This window comes from Physeter macrocephalus, chromosome 4 (genome assembly GCF_002837175.3).
Source record: "Physeter macrocephalus isolate SW-GA chromosome 4, ASM283717v5, whole genome shotgun sequence".
NCBI classification, from domain to species: Eukaryota; Metazoa; Chordata; class Mammalia; order Artiodactyla; family Physeteridae; genus Physeter; species Physeter macrocephalus.
The window spans coordinates 41,474,487-41,494,319 of NC_041217.1; the positions used below are offsets into that span (position 1 = coordinate 41,474,487).

At 44.2% G+C, this 19,833-nt stretch overlaps 1 long non-coding RNA gene across 1 annotated transcript in view; it reads left to right on the forward strand.

Moving 5' to 3' along the window:
- The window catches only part of LOC114486149 (uncharacterized), a 73,843-nt gene that overhangs the window by 6,396 nt on the left and 47,614 nt on the right, over positions 1–19,833 (forward strand). The window contains exon 2 of the long non-coding RNA XR_003679431.1: positions 15,339–15,638. This is a non-coding gene — a long non-coding RNA (uncharacterized lncRNA). The remainder of the gene's footprint in view (positions 1–15,338; positions 15,639–19,833) is intronic.

Consider the following 19,833-nt stretch of genomic DNA (forward strand, 5'->3'; position numbering starts at 1 on the left):
TGGCATTTTTCACAGAACTAGAACAAAAAATTTCACAATTTGTATGGAAACACAAAAGATCCCGAATAGCCAAAGCAATCTTGAGAAAGAAAAACAGAGCTGGAAGAATCAGGCTCCCTGATGGACTTCAGACTATACTACAAAGCTACAGCAATCAAGACAGTATGCTACTGGCAAAAAACAGAAATATAGATCAATGGAACAGGATAGAAAGCTCAGAGATAAACCCATGCACATATGGTCACCTTACTTTTGATAAAGGAGGCAAGAATATACCATGATGAAACTTAAAAGCTTTTGCACAGCAAAGGAAACCATAAACAAGACGAAAACACAACCCTCAGAATGGGAGAAAATATTTGCAAATGTAGCAAATGACAAAGTATTAACCTCCAAAATTTACAAGCAGCTCAATATCAAAAAAACAACGCAATCCAAAAATGGGCAGAAGATCTAAATAGACAGTTCTCCATAGAAGACATACAGATTGCCAACAAACACATGAAAGAATGCTCAACATCATTAATCATTAGAGAAATGCAAATCAAAACTACAATGAGGACGTCTCTGGTGGTGCAGTGGTTGAGAATCTGCCTCCTAACGCAGGGGACATGTGTTCGAGCCCTGGTCTGTGAGGATCCCACATGCCACAGAGCAACTAGGCCCGTGAGCCACAACTACTGAGCCTGCGCGTCTGGAGCCTGTGCTCCACAGCAAGAGAGGCCGCGATAGTGAGAGACCCATGCACCGCGATGAAGAGTGGCCCCCACTTGCCACAACTAGAGAAAGCCCTCGCACAGAAATGAAGACCGAGAAATGCAAATCAAAACCACAATGAGTTATCTCCTCACAACAGTCAGAATGGCCATCATCAAAAGATCTACAAACAATAAATGGTGGAGAGGGTGAAGAGAAAAGGATACCATCCTAAACTGCTGGTGGGAATGTAAATTGAAACAGTCACTATGGAGAACAGTATGGAGGTTCCTTAAAAAACTAAAAATAGAACTACCATATGACCCAGCAATCCCACTACTGGGCATATACCCTGAGAAAACCATAATCCAAAAAGAGTCATGTACCACAATGTTCATTGCAGCTCTATTTACAATAGCCAGCAAATGGAAGCAACCTAAGTGTCCATCGACAGATGAATGGATAAAGAAGATGTGACACATATATACAATGGAATATTAGCCATAAAAAGAAACGAAATTGAGTTATTTGTAGTGAGGTGGATGGACCTAGAGTCTGTCATACAGAGTGAAGTAAGTCAGAAAGAGAAAAACAAATACCGTAAGCTAACACATATATATGGAATCTAAAACAAAAAAAATGGTCATGAAGAACCTAGGGGCAGGATGGGAATAAAGATGCAGACCTACTAGAGAATGGACTTGAGGACATGGGGAGGGGGAAGGGTAAGCTGTGACAAAGTGAGAGAGTGGCATGTACATATATACACTACAAGATGTAAAACCGATAGCTAGTGGGAAGCAGCTGCATGGCACAGGGAGAGCAGCTCAGTGCTTTGTGACCACCTAAAGGGGTGGGATAGGGAGGGTGGGAGGGAGGGAGACTCAAGAGGGAAGAGATATGGGGATATATGTTTATGTATAGCTGATTCACTTAGTTATAAAGCAGAAACTAACACACCATTGTAAAGCAATTATACTCCAATAATTATGTAAGGAAAAAAAAATAGCACATTGAGTGGCCTATCAACGAAATCCTCACCTGACCTAGGAGTGAGCATTCCTAGTACCATGGAACAAAATGGTCATAAAATGCCTCCCAAACTATGGTTGAATTTAAGACCATGAGGGGTCCCTGCCAGCTAAAAATTGTCATTTGCCATCTGCCTCTACAAAAATTAGGTCACTAGTCATTGCAGTCGCTGACCTTCACCCAGGAGTTCAGGGCAGAGATCAGGAATGAGGAACTCTGTGTTCTGGGAAAAACTGGAAGAATAGGCCTTCAGCTAGTTATTTTCAGGAGAATATTGTATGAGCCCAATGTCTTGTATTTTCTCATATCTGGAAAGCACTAAAATCATTCATGGAGACATTTGCTCCTTATGACTAGCAGCAACCCTCTGCCAAAATGTGTGCTTGATTGCACGAGTCTCCCTTCAACAAAATCACGTATATACTGACCTCTCCTGCACTTCTTTGGGGCAGTTCCTCAGAGCTATCTGAGAAGCTGTCTCCAGGCTATGGTCCTCCTTTTGCCCCAAATCAAACTTAATGCACAACTCTCATGTTGTGCATTTTTTTCATTCAACAAGGGTGAACACACAGCTTCTGCTGGGAGTCTGTGCTGAGTCACAGTGAGGACAGGGGCGGGGCTTGAACCTGAGGAGCTGGGAGGAAAAGGGTAAGGGTGGGTTGAATCTTCCTGGGGGAGGAGGAAGCCCAGCATGGGGAAAGCTAACTTCCATTTCTGCCTTCAGGGGGAGAAAAGAATCTATGCCTCAAATAGCAAAATTGCAATCTTTCCTTAGAGCCGAGCTGGAGAAACTGGGACATGTCAACTCTCCTTCCCCCTTTCCCCTCTACTTCCCCTACAGATTTCCTCCACACTCCCGATGGCATCCTGAAGGTCTGCTTATTCCCCATGTCATGTGAACATACAAGGCTTGTGTCCATGCCCCTGCCTCTCAGCCCTTTACTTGGCCCAAATTCTTTTTGGTTCAAGGTTTTCTCTTAATTTGCACTTAGCTTCCTAATTTTCACTCATCTAGCTGTCATAAAAACCTGCAAAGACCCAGGCAGGCCTGGCTTGGGGCAAGGGGTGTATGATTGGGTCACCCTATCTAAACTTCAGCAGCAACTTCAGCTCTGGAGACAACAGAGATCCCCTGCCACACACACACACACACACACACACACACACACACACACACACACTCTCAACCCCAATTCTTCTCACCTCACCATGGATTGTTGACGTGTAGTAGATACATTTGCATAATACCTGTAGGTAATGTGTTTGTTCCTCAGTTCTGGGTAAAATAAACCAAAACAGTTTTCCCTTCTCTCCTCCCTCCTTCCCTCCCTCCCTCCACCCCCTGCCTGTTTCCAGGATCAGGTCTTCTGGGGGATTGGACTGGCGTCTTTGAGAACACAGCTGACTCAGTCAGAGTCGGTCCTGGAGAGCTGCTCTGGGAAAAGCACACCATATCCTCAGAGTCTTCTGGGCGGGAGAGGGTGGGGGTGTTAGTGGTAAACACAGTGCTCCTGGGCAGCAGGTCCCTTTGGTGCAGTGAAAAGGCCACTTGATTGAGAGTCAGAAGAGCTAGAAGCTGGCTTCTGGACCATACTCTGCCACTCACTGGCTACATGGCCCCAGACAAGTTATTTTTCCTCTCCTGGCTTCACTTTATCCATCAGTCATCTCAGACAATTGACATCTATCATCCTGTCCTGCTCTGACAGCCAGTAAGTCTGTTCCAAGGTGGAAAAATGCCAAGATGGAGCCCTTGGGCACTTGACTTTTCCATCTAGAAACTTCTAAGTCCAGGCTAACGCATCTAGGACAGATTCCAGGGCTGAGGGGGGGGGGAGGTTTGTGGTGGGGGAGGTAGAGAAGCGGGTCAGAGGTCTATAGTGGGCAGAGGATGATGTGGAGAGGTGTAGGCGGAACAGGTGGAACAAAGGTGTCTGGAATTTACACTGAGCCAAAAACTCCGGCTTTCACAGTATGTCCAGGACACCCTGACTAGATGACCCTCCCCATGGCCAGGGTCCACTTGTGCTCTGGAGGCATGTGACCTCCATGCTTTCACCTGCCTTGAACAGCGCAGCCTTGGTTTCCTCATCCATAAAATTGACCTAGGAAAACCACCCCATAGCATGGTTATGAGGGCTTAATGAGCTGACTTATGGAGAGTCTAGCACAGATATTTTATCAACAAGGCAAGGAGGCAGCACCAAGCAGGTGGAGTACTGGGGGTGGAAAGAGTAGAAGAGTGAAAAATTCTGGAATCTGCTCTGTGCAGCCAGTCATGCTAAAGTCCCACAGGTACCAGGTTTGGGTGTCTTTACAGGTACCCAGTGAAAAGCTTCTATTTGGCATGTGGCTCTGGGAGCAAGATAACATCACAGAGGGTCTAAAGACCCCCAGGGCCTGGCCCTCATCCCCTTTGTCCTGCTTCTGTCCTCCCAAGGCCCCTGTCCCAGGTTTCTCCACTAACCCTTCACACCTACAGTCTCTGCACTGGGGGAAAGGGTGGATAGGGGAGAGGGAGGGCTGATGTGGAAGCAACTCCTGAGGGGCAGCCCTGCATGTCTTCCTTCCTTGAGTTCTCCAAACTGGTCTAGATACCCCAAGTCAGGAAGAGGCCTGCGCATGGAGGCTGAAGCTATCCCAGTCACCCCTCAGGACACCAGCAGGGAAGGGGGGTGTCAAGGTTCAGCTCAGCTCCGGGTGGGTACATGAGGTTTTAGGATTCTCCCCTTCCCAACAGCAGGAGGTTATTTTGGTCCTTGCCTTATTTTTCAGCATTGTTCTGGGCAGCATGTGTACGAGAAGGAGGAAGAGGAGCAGTGCTGGGAAACAACAGGCAGTTTGGAAGGAAAAGATTTCTGGATGGCAGGGAAGCCCCTGGCCTTTCCCCAGTGGGGCCAACCCCAAGCCAAGTCTGCCTCTGCAGCGGCTTCCCTGAAGTTCCCTTCCTCTCCTTTTTTCCTCTACCCTTCCCGCTTCAGATTTGCAATCTAAGTCTCTCTGCCTCCTTTTCCCTCCCTCGTCCTCTGTCCCTTCTCCAGGATCAGAGGCTCCTACGGGGGAGATGCTGGATCTGTAGGAAGTAGTGTCGACTCAGGCTGAGTATTCCCTGTGGATCGGTGTGTTTGTGAGGTCAGGGGGGCGCGGAATAAGTCAGGGCCAGTTAGTCCAAGTCCCTCCAGACAGCACGGAACTGTTCCTAAATCCTGAAGATGTCACTTTCATTTCTTCTTAAACTCATTGTTCGTTCGTTCATTAATCCATTCACTTATTCTATTCAACAGACATTTATTGAACCCCTTTCATTGTATCAGACAGTGAGCTGAGCACTGGGGATATAGAGATAAGAAAACCTCCCAGTCAGGTGGGGAACAGAAGGCATAAACGACCCCAAAACACAGTCCTCCTGTGAGGACTGGGGAAGATTTTTTCTACTTCGAACCTAAGTCTTTCTACCCCCACTGATGAGTACTTCCTCCTGTTGAATTTCAGCAGGCGTGGAAAAGAGCTCAGGCCAGTGCTAGAAGGATCGCTATGATACGATAAACAGAGAATCCCCTCAGGGCTTGGCAAAGGAGCCTCCAAAGGCTGGGAAGGAGGGTCAGGTCTTAGGGGTTCATAGAGCTGCTTGCTCCTGTTTTAGCTGTTTTGACTTATATGACATATGGGTTGCTAGTATAAGATTTGATTAGCCATGTGACTTTAAAAAATTTTGAAAATCTGAGCTTCAACTCAACCTGTCCATTGTATAGATAAGAGAACTGAGACCCAGAAAGGCAACAAACTTGTCCCAACCCATCCATGAGTTGGAGGTCAGAGCCTGGTGCCTGGGGAGATGTCTGGAGGTGAGCCATGCTCAGAGAATCCCTCAAGCACCAGCGCTTCAAACTCAGAACTTGGTTGAGTGAGGGTTTTGGCTTTCACACCCTCCCCAGCTCACATGGGAGGGAGGCAGGCTGTGAACATGCACAGGTGGACACACATTTCTACAATAATTAAAATCCCCCTCACAGTTGCACAGCAGCTTAGTGTTCACACAAACACACAGTATGCCTCACATAACAGCATCTCACTTAATGCTCACCACACACCTGGGAAATAGCAAAGGAGATGTTATTAGTCCCCAATCATAGATGAGGAAACCAAGGTTGAGGGTAGTTAAAGGAGAGCCATGCAGCAGAGATGAGACTGACCCAGATGTGATGTGCTTTACTCAGGGCGGTGTGTGTGAGGGTCAGGGGGTGATTAGAACCACTGAACCAATTGGTCTGCGAGGAGTTTCTGGAGGAGGAGAACCTCCAGCAGCCCCATCCATTCATTTACTTGCTCAGCTGGTTTTTATTAAGGACCTCCTATGAAGATGACACTATTCTAAGGGGCCATCCAAGAGCTCAAAGCTCAGGGGCTGGAGTGTCAAGTCTGCTCCGGGGTGTGTTCTGAGTGCCATAGACAAAAGAGAGAGCACATGGGGCCAGCAAGGGCTAGTAGCGACCTTGGAAGATGGGGAAGACGCTCTGTTTTTGTGCAGAGGGGCTGGTGGCATGGAGGAGAGTATTCTGGGCAGACAGCAAGAGCAAACTGCCTGAGCAAGGGAGGTATGTTTTGAGCAAGGCCAGGGGTTTGGCGAGAGCATTGGCCTCCAGCTGGGCTGATGGGTGATAGTGAGGGGTTACGTTTCTGAAAGCTTCCCAGGGGAGGCTGAGAAGACTGCAGGGGGCTGTGCACCCAAGTAAAGCTGGAAGGCCTCGGTGCCTGTCCCGGCTCCACACTTCAGCCTTCAGTGAACCCCCGCAATTCACCACATCTCTCTGAGCCTCAGTTCTCTTACCCATAAAGGAGGGACAATCACATTACCTATTTTATTTATTTGAAAGTGTTTCTCAGGTTGTAAATCACTAGGCAGATATCATGGTCTATTCTATTGGTGATGGAAAGACTTTGTAGATTTTTGAGCAGGAGACTGAAGGATCTGAAAGAGGCTTTGGAAGGATCATTCTGTGACTCTGCAGAGTGAGATGGAAGAGGGAGAGGGTAAAAGCAGGGAGACCTGTCAGAGGTAACAGCAGTCTTGGTCAAAGAAGATTAAAAGCCAAACATAAGAGGAAGCAGTGGGGACAGAGGAGATGAGCAAGAGAGATGTCACATAGGATTCCCGGGCTCCTTGGCCAGTCAAGCAGAACAGCCAGGCAAAGTTGACTCTTGGATTTCAAGCTTGAACTCCTGGGGAAATACGGATGCCTATAAGGGAGATAGGAAGCAGCAGAGAAGGATGGGAAGTCCACTCCTGGACAGGTTGGTGGCATGTGCCTATGGCGACATCCAGGCGCAGGGTCCAGCAGGCTTGTGGAAATGGCCAGGGGGACAACTGGAACTCCCTTGGATATCTGGGTCATCTCAACTGTGTTCTGGGAGAGAAGAGATCACTCAGGGAGAGGATGTAGAAGAGAAGTTGGAAAGAAGCAGGGCTGTGCCCATAGCACCAGGGAGGGAGAGCAGCCAAAGTGGGGAGCAGGCTAGCAGGTATTTCAGGAAGAAGGGTCCTGGGGGGGGTTCAGGGCTGGAGAGCAGCTGTGAATGATACGAGGGGGAAGTGGTAAGATTTTGTGACAAGAAGGGGGAAGAGTGGGGTAGAAGTACCGTCTCACAGGTTAACACTGGAGCAGGCAGGAAAAGGTGGGGTGTGGGTGCAGATGAGGCTTTGAAAGGGTTTGGCAGGGAAGAGAATAAAAGATGGACTGTTAGCTGCAAGAGAGTGGGGTCAAAAAGAGGTTGGTTTTAGATGGGGAGAACTGAGCATGCTTACAGCCTGAGGGAGGGACACAGTGGCATCTCTTCCTCAAGGAAGAGATGAATCAGAGGGAAGAGAGACTGAGAAGAGACCCTACTTGTCAAGGTCCTAAGTGGTTAATGACGGCTGCTGGGCACAGAGTTTTGGATGCTCAGAAACTTGGAAGTACTAGTGCTCCAAGCCCCTCTCCCCTGCTCCCACTGAATCTTGAGGGGAGGTTCCCAGGTCTCCTGCCCCAACCCAGTCTCTCCGAAAAGCCCCTACACTCCCCTGCCCCCACCCACACCCGACACGAAGCCAGCAGTTTGCCCTGCCATGTTGCACATCAGTTAAAGAACCAGCCTTCTCTCGGCATCAGCTCCTCTTCATCTGGGCCCATGGCCCAGCCCCCACTCCTGACCCCAGCCCACAGGGTACTTGCTATGAATTTCTTGGCTTCTCTGGCCCTTGATGGCAGCCAAAAGGGCACCTCTGGGCAATCCATCTGCCACCCCACCACAGGCTGGAAGACCTGGAGTTGACTACCATTAGAGCTCACACCTCCCGGCACAGCCCACCCCATCCTGGCCAGAATATTCGTGCCCAATTGTCTGAACTCCTCAAACATCACCTCTAAGGGTGCAAGGCAAGGATTCTCTGCTTCCCCTTCCCTCAGTGTGCAGAAGGAAAAATCAAGGCTAGGGAATTATGTGACTTCTATTGGAGATTAGGCAGACTGGTATCCAGACTCCCTAATGCCTCCCTTATTCCTTCTCACTCATCAAACAGTGCTCTTGCCCCTCAAGAAAGGAATATGCCCACTACTTTCTGTATGTTCTGAGAAGGAGAAGAAGACCATGAAGACTGGGGGAAAAAGGGAAGGAAGGACAAAAGTAGTGTTGCCAGATTAAATTCAGAACCAGTTAAAAATTTTTAACAGATTTATTGAGATACAATTTACATAACATAAAGTTCTCCCATATAAAGTATACAATTCAATGGTTTTTAGTATATTTACAGAATTGTGCAACCATTACTGTAATTTAATTTTAGAACATTTTTCTCACTCCCCCAAAAATTTTACACCCATTAGCAGTCATTTCCCATCCCCTCCCCACCCTTACCCAGCTCCAGGCAAATACTAATCTACTCTGATCTCTATGGATTTTCCTGTTCTAGACATTTCATATAAATGGAACAAAACAATATGTGGTCCTTTGTTACTGGCTTCTTTCACTTAGCATAACCTTTTCAAAGTTCATCTATATTGTCCCACGTGTCAGTGTTTCATTCCTTTTTATGGCTGAATGATATTCTGTTGTGTGGATATCCCACATTTTGTTTATCCCTTCTTGGGTTGATGTATGTTTGGGTTGTTTCCACTTTCAGACTATTATGAATAATGCTGCTATGAACATTCATGTACTGATACAAGTTTTTGTGTGAACCTATATTTTCATTTGTCTTGAGTGTATATAGACAGAAGTAAAAGTAGAACCATGTGCCTCACCCTTTCTCACATTTCTTTCATATACCATTATGCTGCCTTGTTGGGAAGCTAGTGCCCTTTAACAGATTAAAACACTGAGGCTCAGAGGGAGGCCTGAAAACACCAAATGCTAGAGCTGAAATATGAACCCAGTCCAGGGTTCCTTCCAACAGAGCACAATGAGCCCCTCTCAGAGAGTCTGCAGCCCGCTCAAGGGAATAAAACACATGAACTTTGAAAAGCAATATAATGTGAACATTCACCTCATCACTCTGAACTCCTAATCAAGTGCTTTGTGGACTGTGTCCTGGCGTAAGGGCTTAGACTGAAGCCAGAATCTTCTTGGAAGGAGTAAGGTAGAAAGCTAGCCAGTGGAATGGCCACTTTCCTCCAGTGGGACCCCGGGAGCCTGCCAGGGAGCCCACCACACACAGGTTTTCATAGTGATTTGTCCAACTGAAGCCCTGCCCAGGAGGGATGGAGCCAGGAGTCAAAGCACTAGGCACTCATCCCATCACACTGAGGAGACAACATTCCTGGGAAACAGTTCTGGGAAAAGAATGGACAGGAGACCTTTATTCTGCTTCAGCTCATTCTCTCAGCTCCAGTCTTGTCCTGGCCCTAATTCCCTGATCTTAAGCAGAACTCTTAATATTCTATTCACATCTGCCTTGCCCCTCTGCCCTGAACCTAAGACCCTTTCACCAAAGAGCACTGGGAGTGTGAAAAGACTCTGCGCTAAGTATATTTTCCTGAAGTCAGGATGGATGGAGAGGTAGGCTGTGGCCTGGGCTCACCGGGCCCTCTGTGAGCCCACCCCAAAGTCCCAAATTCCAGGCCATGAGAACAAACAGGAGCTTGCCAGAGGTGTCCATCGATACCTAAGGGCCATCCACTCCATCCAGCTGATCAGATGGAGTGGGAGACACAGAAGAGCTCTCCAGTTGCTGGACTTTTCTATTTCAACCACTGTCCCTGGCCCAAGGGTTGGAGGGATTCCATCTAAGGCTCCTGGTACATAGTAGAGCTCAAGAAGCATTTATTGAATGCTGAATTTTCAGAATAATATAGTACAAGACTACAACAACAAGAAGTCTAGCAATGCTTTCTTGTTTATTTAGAACTCACTTAACTCACAGCATTGCTGGTGAAGTAAGTATAATTATTTTCCCTTTTTCCAGAGCAGGAAACTGTGGTGCAGGGAGGTGTGTGGATATGCTCAGAGAAGGGATCCAGAGCCAGAAGAAGCCACCCAGCTCAGGGCTGTTGCCTGGGGCTCAGGGTCCCCCTGCTGGCTGCCGGAAGCCTGGGTGTGGGGTGAGGCTCTCGGAAGGGCCGGCTTCCACTCCAGAAGCAGAGGCTCCCTCCCTGGGCCGGCTCTGGGCTCGGTTCCTGAGGCTGGGAGGGGGCTCAAGGCTAGGGGGACCATCAGATGCACTGTGAAAGGCTTCAGGTGGGATGCTCCAGGGTAGAATGGACAAGACCTGTGGGAGACAGGCAGAGCCCATGCCCCCTAACCTTTCTAGGCTTTGCCCATCTCCTCTGGAGAGCCCACCAAGAGGGAATGCATAGACTGCTCTCCTGACGCCCAATCCAAAGTACTTTGTTCCCCTTTTTCTAGACAAAGCCTTCTAAACCAGCCCAAAGCAACGGGATGGCTCCTATTTAGAGAAATCTCTAGAGAAGATGATTTTCCAGCTTCCTTTACTTTTCACCGCACCTCATCTAGCAGCTCTCAGTTCTGACAGTGAGAAAGGCTAGCTTAGACCCATCCACCTCTTGTTCCTTCTGGAAATGTGGGTCTGCTGGCTTTCCGCTGGATATTTTGTTAATTCAATCCTCCTCAAGGATTATGAGTTTGGTCTGTAGTGTCAAACAAATTTGGCATCAAATCTCACTTCTGTCCCTTCTTAGTGTCTGACTTTGAGCACATAACCAAGAAACCTCATTTTTCTCACTTATAAAATGGGCTTAACTTTCATAATGGGCTGTTGGGAATATTCAGTGATATATCATAAAATCAATAGCACTGTGCATATAGTGTGTTCAGTAAATGTTATTAATAATTATTATTCTTTTTGTAGTTCTTTTACCTTTCTTACTCTATCACTTAACTAAAGCGGAGTGGGATGTGAGGGGTACAGTAGGCAGGTAGGAGTTCTGGACAGAAAAGTGTGGCGCATCCTGTCATGTGCTTGAAATGTCCCCAACCTGGTCACCTCCTTTTGCGCCTACCCTTGTCTGCAAAGGGAGGGGTGGCAGCTGCTCCCCCCACACCTGCCCAGGCCCTGACCCAGCCAAAGGACTGGCACAGCTGCTGGAACGGTGCAAATGTCTTGGATTTAGGGCTAGGTAGAGGACAGCTGAGGATGGGGGAAGAGGGTGAAGGGCCAGATAAGGAACACTCTTTTCTCTCTCATTATGTCCACTTACCCTGCAGCTTCCTAAGCCTTTCAGGTCAGCCTGGGACCTCTGACCTCATGGCTGCTCCACCCTGGGGGTTGGACAGGAGGTGCCCCCCCTCTTTCCCTCCTTTGCCCTCTGCCCTCTCATGCCTCCTCCCCCATGGCTGAACCCGCCCACCCCACCCCCATGCCGCTGCTCCCTCCCTCACCCATGTGCTGCCCAGCTGTCACTGGCCCTGAGCTGGGCACTCTGCCTGCCTGTACCACTCATGAATTGCCACTATTCACACTCTGGCTCCAGGGTCTCCACCTGTTCCCCTTGGTCTGCACAGCAGGACTGTGTGGCTCATCTGTTGTCCTCCATCCAGGACCCAGTGCAAGAGACTAAACTTAAAAATTCCCAACTTCCACCTGCCAGGACTTGGGTAGGGAGGACTGGCTGAGAGGCAGAGTCTTAGTTAGGGGCACCTCATCTCCTGGAAGACCAGGCCTGGTTCTTCCCTGTCCCTGACCCACCAGCACTGTCTGAAACAGCCTGCAATGCAGTGTGAAGAAAAAGCAAGAAGCCCACTCTTCCCAAAAGGACATTTGCATATTTCATAACGTTCTCTTATTACATTTCATTTATTCGTGGCCAGGGCCTGAATCAGGAGCTGGCCAGTGTACAATGTAAACAGAAATACACACAGTGGCAACATTTAAAAAATTAATTTTTTATTGGGGCTTCCCTGGTGGCGCAGTGGTTGAGAGTCCGCCTGCCGATGCAGGGGACACGGGTTCGTGCCCCGGTCTGGGAAGATCCCACATGCCACTGAGTGGCTGGGCCCGTGAGCCATGGCCGCTGAGCCTGCGCGTCCGGAGCCTGTGCTCTGCAACGGGAGAGGCCACAACAGAGAGAGGCCCTCGTACCGCAAAAAAAAAAAAAAAATTCATTTCTTATTATACAAGCAATATGTGAATACAGTTTCCTTGATTGGGAAAATGAAACCATTGCAGTTCAGGCTCACATTCCCTTTGATCAGTCCTCTAAATCCAGACCATTTCCCCTAAACACAGAGGTGACCACTGTTACCAGCTTGTCTATATATTTGCATAATATATCCATAGAAAATATATAATTCTATCATGTGGGTTTGGGTTTTGCTGTTATTTTTTACATAAATTGTAAACTACAAATATTTTGCAACTAAATTCACTAAAAAAGGTCTTATCTAAGTCAGTACATATAGATTTACAACAATCTCTTTAAATACTACATGATATTCCTAGCATAGACACATCACAGTTTATTTAGCCATCTCCCTATTGATAGACATCAGGTTCTGTCATTTTCTCTCATTATAAACATTGTGTTCTGTCACATGCTTGAGGCTTCTCCAGCCTGGTCCTATGTTCCTACCCCTGTGAAGAAGAAAATTTATCATTTATACTGTGTTTTAAGGGTGTAGAAATGGCAAAAGTGTCCTTAGGAGCATTTTATAACAAATTTTTAGTAATTTAAAAAATCCTGGGTCCTATTAAGATGATCTCTGCACCCACCTAAGGACAAATTACTGCTCTAGGAAAGAGAGTGCACCCAGTGAGGTAGAAGGAGATGCAAAAGAGAGTAGAAAGTGAAAGAAAAGTGAACAGAAAAGAGCAAGAAAGAGAAAGACATAAAAGGACATGTATATGACAGAGCTCTCTGCAACAGGATAAAACTGGAAATGTCTAGCAGAAAAGAAAGAGTTAAGTAAAATTTGTCATATCCATTCACCAGAATATTATGTAGCCATTAAAATGATAATTATGAAGACTATGTAGGAGCATGAAAAATGCTTCTGATATTAAGTTAAAAAGTAGACTACAAAATTAAAACTGCATTATGATGGCAACCATGAAAAATGATGGGAAGGGAATATAGGCAAATAAAACAATTTGATTTGTTGTAGTAGCAGAATTGTGGGTATACTATTATTATTGCTTACTTACATTAATATTGTCATAATATTGTTTTGCAATATATGATTAACATTAAAATTAAATAGCACAGGAAGAAGGAGGGAAAGGAAAATGAATAAAAAGAAAAAGGAGAAGAGAGGGAGGGGAGAAGGGCATGGAAGAAGAAATGAGAGAGGAGAAGAGAGAAGAAAAGAGAGGGATTGGATTAAAGCCCATGTTTTGAGGGCTGGGCCATCTTTAGCAGCCACGTCAGCCATAGTATTGACTCAGGCTCTTCTTCCAGGCTCTGTGGACTGAAAACAGTTTTCACTGTACACAGATGTTCACCTCCCACCCTCTTCCCTTCAGTATTTTTTAAAGCCTATTAAGGAGTTAGGGATACCAAGCTCAGGATTTCAAGAAACTCAAATTCTAGTGGCTAGAGAGAGATAGGGGCATAGATGTGTGAGCAAACAATTACAGCCAATCAACAAAAGCTCAAATAGATGTCTAAAACTCTGTAGGTGGAGGCTGTAGGGTCCCAGAGGCTTCATGAGCAAGAGACATTTGAGCTGTGTTTCAAAAACTGGGCAGGAGATTATCAGACAGAGAAAGGGGGGTAGCATCTTAACATCCTAGGCAGAAGGCACAAGTGCAAAGGCACCAGGGTCTACACACACACACACACACCACATATACTACCATTTAGTATGGCTAAACATAGGGTTCAGGAGGAACAGAGGCAAGAGATGAGGCCTTGAATTTATCCTAAGGGCAATGAGAAGGATTAAAGCGCTTAATCAGAGCAATAGCATACTCTAATTTGTGCTTTAGAGAGATGACTGTTGAGGCAATGAGGAAAGTGTGTGGTAGTAGGGCAAAGTGGAGAGAAGGAACATAAATTAGGAGGTTATTGTAAGAGTTCGATAAGAAAGAGTAAGACCCTAAACTGGGGCAATTAATGGCATAAGGGTAGAAGGATTAACTCAAGAAATCTTTATGTAGAAATAATAGAACTTTATTCATTAACTCATTTAGTGAACAACTTTTGAGCGCCTCCTATGGCATTGGGTAGTCAGTGATCAAAGACAGTGTCTGTCTTAAGAGGGGAAGATAGACAAGGAGATAGCTGGTTACAGATCAGTGTGAAAAGTGCTATGATAGAGATAAGCCAGTGAGGGAGAGGCCTTGAGAGATCAGGAATAAATGGGATATGGGAAAGGAGGGAGGAGGGGTCTAAGATGACTTCCAGGTTTTCACCTCAGATGTTGAGTGGAGAGTTGAGCCACTGGCTAAGGTGAGGAGCTCAGGGTAAGTGTGTGTCTGGAGGCACATGGTCATTTTGATTTGGGTCTCTCAACTCTTCCTTTGCCACCACCCCATTGAGAAAGGCCAATTGTGGTTTAGGGAGCCTGTTGTTGCCTTCCCAGTTGGAAGAATTGCATGGAAAACAGCTAGTATAGTTCCTGGCACATAGTAAGTGCTCAATAAATGTTAAATAAAGAAAATTAGTAAAAAGTGCAGAAACTTAAAGCAAGATTCATACTTACCATGCTGCCTCTCTCCATAAAACCGTTGAGGGATGTGTGGCCCACTGGCCCTGAAAGGCAGTCCACCAGAGACTTTTGACAGACCCTCAGCCTCCCAAGAAGAGGTTGTTAAAGAGAGTATGGATATAAACATGCAAAAACTGAGCTCACTGTTGGTAGATTGGGCTCCCATAAAGAAAGGGATAGATGCGGCAGAGGGCTCTCAGCAGTTTATTCCCATCAAAAGGCATCTGCAGTGCATCATTTGTTTGAAGAATATGTACTGTGAACTTTGAAAACCACCTCATTGCATGATACCATGGACGAAGTCACCAAAGTTGTGAATTTTCTTTGTTCTTGTGCTTTTACTATTGTCTCTTTACTGAAATTTTAGAAAAAGATGAAGCAGAGTATGGAGACCTTGTTTATGTTGATGCTGTTGGGTAGTAAAGTCATGGAAAACTTGTTGAAAGATTTACTGAACTGCTTCTCCACCACAGAGAATTAAAAGGCTTTGAGGGACCCAACTCATCAGACCTCAGGCAGCTCATGTCTTCCAGATGTGACAAGACTTGTAAACACTCTAATCTTGAAAGCAAAACACTGCTGATGCATTGGATGGAGGAAGTGCTCATGTTGAGCTTAAGCCAGACATGTGGACTAAGTGACTGACCACTAGAACCTGCTTTCATTTCTTATTGCTTCACTACATTGAGTGCAAAGAAATCACCAACAGTGAAGAAAGGCAGTGCTGTTTGATGGACATAAAGTCACTTTTTAAGAGAAATTCTCAGATTTTGGTAAGTATGAATCTTGCTTTAAGTTTTATATTTATTTACCTTTTTGAAATTAACATGTATTGAGTGCTTATATGCTCCAGGGACTAGTCTAGGTGTTTTACATGTACTCATTCATTCCAGCCTCACAACAAACCTAAGAGGTAGTTTCTAGCATTATTCTCATTTCACAAATATTAACAGTGAAGTTAAGAAGAAAGACTTTTAAGTGGGGGAGCCTGGACTCTACCCTGGCAGTCTGACTTCTGTGCTCTTAACCACTCTGTGTAAACTTGAAGATGTGTCTAATCACCAAGCATCAGCCCTATCAGTGGGGCTTCATTTCCAAGGAACTTATTTTAGTGAAAGTGAATTATGCTCACCAAGAAGACTCAATTTTCCTAGAATTTTAGAAAGCACTGGATAAATCCCAGAGTCTAAAATATCCTACTCTGTGGTCTAGCTCTGGGCAACACTTGGGTCCATTTTCTTTTTCTCATGAAACCACTGAGGGCAGTGCTGAGAAACATCACTAGTGAGTAAATCTGGAGACTGTTGAGAGGTGCCCTGCTGCAGCACCGTCCACAACTCCATTTGTTTAAATTCCTGTCCTCATGGACTTCATCAATTCTCTCAAAATCAACCCACATCTAGTATAGGCCTATAAGAGTGCACTTTTGTATAAATTATGTTAATCTAACTGCTTTTATACTGCTTTTGTGTTGTTGTTAAAAATCCATAAATTTGTTCAGCCAGCTTCACTGTTGTTATTTTTAAGTTACAGACTTCATGTTCTGAGGTATAGCATCGTATGTTGTTTTTTTAAAAAATTTTTATTGTAGTATAGTTGCTTTACAATTTTGTGTTAATTACTACTGTACAGCAAAGTGAATCAGCTACACGTATACATATATCCCCTCTTCTTTGGATTTCCTTCCCATTTAGGTCACCACAGAGCATTGAGTAGAGTTTCCTGTGCTATACAGTAGGTTCTCATTAGTTACCTATTTTATACATAGTATCAATAGTGTATATATGTCAATCTCAATATCCCAATTCATCCCACCCACCCCCCCTTTCCCCCTTGGCATCAATATGTTTGTTCTCTACGTCTGTGTCTCTATGTCTGCTTTGTAGATAAGATCGTCTATACTAATTTTTTCAGATTCCACATATACGTGCTAATATACTTCTTTTTCTCTTTCTGACTTACTTCACTCTGTATGACAGTCTCTAGGTCCATCTACATCTCTACAAATGACCCAATTTCATTCCTTTTTATGACTCAGTAATATTCCATTGTATATATGCACCACATCTTCTTTATCCATTCCTCTGTTGATGGACATTTAGATTGTTTCCATGTCTTGGCTATTGTAAACAGTGCTGCAATGAACATTGGGTTGCATGTGACTTTTTGAATTATGGTTTTCCCTGGGTATATGCCCAGTAGTGAGATTGCTGGATCACATGGTAGTTCTAGTTTTAGTTTTTTAAGGAACCTACATACTGTTCTCCATAGTGGCTACATACTGTTCTCTATAGTGGCTACATACTGTTCTCCATAGTAGCTGTATCAATTTACATTCCCACCAACAGTGCAAGAGGGTTCCCTTTTCTCCACACCCACTCCAGCATTTATTGTTTGTAGAAGGTTTGATGGTGGCCATTCTGACCAGTGTGAGGGGATACCTCATTGTAGTTTTGATTTGCATTTCTCTAATAATTTGTGATGTTGAATATCTTTTCATATTTTTTTTGCCAACTGTATGTCTTCTTTGCAGAAGTGTCTGTTTAGGTCTTCTGCCCATTGTTTTGATTGGGTTGCTTGTTCTTTTGCTATTGAGCTGCATGAGCTGCTTGTATATTTTGGAGATTAATCCTTTGTCAGTTGCTTCATATTTTCTCCCATTCGGAGGGCTGTCTTTTTGTCTTGTTTATGGTTTCCTTTGCTGTGCAAAAGCTTTTAGTTTAATTAGGTCCCATTTGTTTATTTTTGTTTTTATTCTCGTTACTCTAGGAGGGGGGTCAAAACAGATCTTGCTCAAAAAAGATGAGATTTATGTCAAAGAGTTATGCTTATGTTATGCTTATGCTTATGTTTTCCTCTAAGAGTTTTATAGTGTCTGGCCTTACATTTAGGCCTTTAATTTATTTTGAGTTTATTTTTGTGCATGGTGTTAGGGAGTGTTCTAATTTCATTCTTTTACATGTAGCTGTCCAGTTTTCCCAGCACCACTTATTGAAGAGGCTCTTTGCTCCATTTGTATATTCAGGCTTCCTTTGTCATAGATTAGGTGGCCATAGGTACATGGGTTTATCTCTGAACTTTCTATGCTGTTCCATTAATCTATATTTCTGTTTTTGTGCCAGTACCATACTGTCTTGATTACTGTAGCTTTGTAGTATAGTCTGAAGTCAGGGAGCCTGCTTCCTCTGGCTCTGTTTTTCTCTCTCAAGATTGCTTTGGCTATTCAGGATCTTTTGTGTTTCCATACAAATTGTGAAATTTTTTGTTCTAGTTCTGTGAAAAATGCCATTGGTAATTTTATAGTGACTGCATTGAATCTGTAGATTGCTTTGGATAGTATAGTCATTTTCACAGTATTGATTCTTCCAATCCAGGAACATGGTATATCTCTCCACCTGTTGGTGTAGTCTTTGATTTCTTTCATCAGTATCTTATAGTTTTCTACATACAGGCCTTTGCCTCCTTATGTAGGTTTATTCCTAGGTATTTTATTCCTTTTTGTTGCAATGGTAAATGGGATTGTTTCCTTAATTTCTCCTTCTGATCTTTTGTTGTTAATGTATAGGAATGCAAGAGATTTCTGTGTATTAACGTGTATCCTGTGACTTTATTAAATTTGTTGATTAGCTCTAGTAGTTGTCTGGTGGAATTGTTAGGATTTTCTATGTATAGTATCATGTCATCTGCAAACAGTGACAGTTTTACTTCTTCACTGCCAATTTGGATTCCTTTTATTTCTTTTTCTTCTCTGATTGCCATGGTTAGGACTTCCAAAACTATGTTGAATAATAGTGGTGAGAGTGGGCACCCTTTTCTTGTTCCTGATTTTAGAGGAAATGCTTCCAGCTTTTCACCATTGAGAATGATGCTGGCTGTGGGTTTGTCATATAAGGCCTTTATTATGTTGAGGTAGGTTCCCCCTATGCCCACTTTCTGGAGAGTTTTTATCATAAATTGGTATTGAATTTTGTCGAATGCTTTTTCTGCATCTATTGAGATGATCATATGGATTTTATTCTTCAATTTGTTAATATGGTGTATCACATTGATTGATTTGCATATATTGAAGAATCCTTGCACCTCTGGGATAAATCCCACTTGATCATGGTGTATGATCCTTTTAATGTGTTGTTGGATTTGGTTTGCTAGTATTTTGTGGAGGATTTTTCCGTCTATGTTCATCAGTGATATTGGCCTGTAATTTTCTTTTTTTGTAATATCTTTATCTGGTTTTAGTATAAGCGTGATGGTGGCCTCCTAGAATGAGTTTGGGAGTGTTCCTCCCTCTGCAATTATTTGGAAGAGTTTGAGAAGGATAGGTGTTAGCTCTTCTCTGAATGTTTGATAGAATTTGCCTGTGAAGCCATCTGGTCCTGGACTTTTGTTTCTTGCAATATTTTGAATCACAGTTTCAATTTCATTACTTGTGATTGGTTTTATCTTCTCAAAGAACCAGCTTTTAGTTTTATTGATCTTTGCTATTGTTTTGTTTCTATTTCATTTATTTCTGCTCTGATCTTTTTTAATTATTATTATACAGTCACATTTATTTTATTTTTTTAACATCTTTATTGGAGTAAAATTGCTTTACAATGGTGTGTTAGTTTCTGCTTTATAACAAAGTGTTACGCCTAAGTTTTTCATGACATTTTTTTTTGCTTAGATTCCATATATATGTGTTAGCGTATGGTATTTGTTTTTCTCTTTCTGACTTACTTCACTCTGTATGACAGACTCTAGGTCCATCCACCTCACTACAAATAACTCAATTTCGTTTCTTTTTATGGCTGAGTAATATTCCATTGTATATATGTGCCACATCTTCTTTATCCATCCATCTGTTGATGGACACTTAGGTTGCTTCCATGTCCTGACTATTGTAAGTAGAGCTGCAATGAACACTGTGGTACATGACTCTTTTTGAATTATGGTTTTCTCAGGATATATGCCCAGTAGTGGGATTGCTGG